General features: G+C 37.0%; 1 pseudogene; it reads left to right on the top strand.

Annotated features, from left to right (window-relative positions):
• Positions 1-581: 581 nt before the first annotated feature.
• LOC102832479 lies at positions 582-2,285 on the top strand (annotated as a pseudogene).
• Positions 2,286-2,825: the final 540 nt, after the last annotated feature.

The raw sequence follows: 2,825 nt of genomic DNA, 5'->3' as shown, positions 1-2,825 counted from the left end.
AGCTTTTCCCCTTGAGAATGGAAGCAGACACGACTTCTACTTAACATTGTTTTGGAAGCTGTACCCAGGACAGTAAGGTAGGAAAGGGAAGTAAATGACATTCATATCGGTAAGGAAGAAGTAAAAGTATCCCTATTTGCAGATAATATGATCCTATGCATAGAAAATTCCAGAGACCTAACAAGAAAACTACTGTAACTAAATAAAATATTCAGCAAAGTGGCAGGGTACAAGATCAACATTCCAATATCAGATGCCTCTACAGCAAGAAACAGAATTCTGAAAAGAAAACAATACCAAACAGTAAGATACTTGCAAATAAACCTAGCCAGAGATGAAAGAAGACATACAAATAAGACTACAAAACACTACTACAAGACTTAAAAGAAACCTACATAAATGGAAAAACATACTAGGCTCATGGATAGGTAAACATAACATTATAAAAATATTGATATTGGGAACTGGAGAAGGGTGTGGCTCATCTTATGACACAATATAAGCACGACTATAAGGATCGGAACGTGGCAAGGACTGAAGGACGCAGTTTCTGACCCTGTGTTTGGGGAATTCAACTGAGAATGGAGACTGAAAATGAAATTCAAGACAGGTCAATGGAAGAGGAAAACATAAAGAAAAAAGATATAGAAAAAAAAGAAAAGGTCTCAGGTTAAACAAATGCTTGCTGATATTGCTAAGCAAGTAGATTTCTGATTTGGAGATGCAAATCTGCACAAGAATAGATTTCTGAGAGAACAGATAGAAAAATCTAAAGATGGATATGTTGATATAGCACTTCTTGTGTCATTTAACAAAATGAAACAATTGACCACTGATGGAAAATTAATTGCTAGGGCATTGAAAAATTCAGCTGTTGTAGAGTTGGATTTAGAAGGCACCAGGATCCGTAGAAAACAGCCTCTAGGTGAAACACCAAAGGATGAAGATGAGTGGACTGTGTATGTGGAATTACTTCCCAAAAATGTTAATCACAGCTGGATTGAAAGAGTATTTGGGAAATGTGGCAATTTTGTTTATGTAAGCATCCCACACTATAAATCTACTGGAGATCCAAAGGGATTTGCCTTTGAAGAATTTGAAACAAAAGAACAAGCAGCAAAAGCTATTGAGTTTCTTAACAATCCACCAGAAGAAGCACCAAGAAAACCTGGTATATTTCCTAAGACAGTGAAAAATAAACCCATTCCAGCTCTTAAAGTAACTGAAGAAAAGAAAAAGAAAAAAAAAGAAGAAATGTCGTGTGAAGAAGGAAGACAGTGTCCCAGCCAAAGAGGCAAATATGGACACAAATAATGAGAACTCCTGCAAACTAAAAAGATCCAGAACGACATCTGAGGGGTTGGAAGTAGAAATAACTGAAACACAAAAACCACTCACAAAGAAATAGAACCTACCTGAAGTAATAACCAGTAACAGGAAGAGAACGAGCTTCGCAGATGCAGAATGCCTAGCTCCCAGATCTACAGTGAAAAAAATCGCTCAAAAAGAAAACATTAAAAAGGAAGATAAAGAAGTTTCCCAAGAAAACAAGTCTCCACAGAAGAGGAAAAGGATACAGGAGATAAAGATGGATATCTTTTAAAGGCAAAAAGGAAGCACAAGAAAAAGCATAAAGAGAGACATAATATGGGAGAAGAGGTTATACCATTAAGAGTACTATCAAAAGTTGAATGGATGGATTTGAAAAGGGAGTATTTAGCTCTACAAAAAGCCAGCATGTCTTCTTTAAAAAATAAAAATCCCAAATAAAATCAGAGTCAGAAATGGAAATAGACCATGGAGAACCTAATAAGTCTGGAATGAAAAATGAAAAAATCAACAGTGAAGAATGTCGCCCTCAGGAGGTTAATTCGTTGGGACCACAGTTTGTGAGTGGAGTGATTGTGAAGATCATTAGTGCTGAGACCCCACCAGGCAGGAAATAAGTTTGGGATACTTTGGCAGCGATCTCAGAAGTTGTCGATGTTGACTTGCTAGAAGTAGATACAGAATGCCATGCAAGATTTAAGACTCCTGAAGCTGCTCAAGCAGTGATAGATGCATGCACAGAAATTCAAAAGAAACACAACTGGAAACTCAAGGTCCTTTCTGGTGATCAGGAGCAGAGGTATTGGCAGAAGATTTTGGTAGACAGACAAGCCAAACTGAATCAGCCTTAAGAAAAGAAAAGAGGCCATGAAAAGTTAATCACCAAAGCTGAAAAGATTAGACTGGCAAAGATTCAGCAAGCAAGTAAATACATTAGATTTTCTGAATATGATTGAAGAAAAAAAGAAAATGATATTTCTGAATATTTCATTGGATGCTTGAGCTATTAGGAAATCCATTTTTATTAGGATAATGTTACACAATGTTGTTTTAAAGTCCATATATTAATGAAAATCACATCTTGGTTCCTCAACTTGTAAATAAGACTTTTTTTAGAGATAAGTACATGTATACTAAAATTTTTTATTGTTGTTGTTGTTAGGTGCCATTGAGTCAGAACAGACTCATAGCGACCCCATGCACAGCAGAATGAAGCAATGTCTGATCTTGGCCCAATCTCACTACCGCTGCCACACTTGAGTCCATCAGTGCTGCCACCTAGACAATCCATCTCGTTGGAGGTCTTCCTCTTTTTCTCTGACCCTCCATCTTACCAAGCATGATATCCTTCTCCAACAACTGTTCCCTCCTGACAATATGTCCAAAGTATGAAAGACGAAGTTTAGCCATCTTGGCCTCAAAGGAGCAAGTAAAATTTTGTCAACGATGATTAAAAAATGGCTATGTCAATACATTGACAGGGAAATGTCAGAGGT

The sequence above is a fragment of the Chrysochloris asiatica genome, unplaced genomic scaffold, assembly GCF_000296735.1.
Source record: "Chrysochloris asiatica unplaced genomic scaffold, ChrAsi1.0 scaffold00343, whole genome shotgun sequence".
In the NCBI taxonomy this organism is placed as follows: Eukaryota; Metazoa; Chordata; class Mammalia; order Afrosoricida; family Chrysochloridae; genus Chrysochloris; species Chrysochloris asiatica.
The sequence above is the reverse complement of the archived record's forward strand: the minus strand, read 5'-3'. Positions and strand labels throughout refer to the sequence as shown.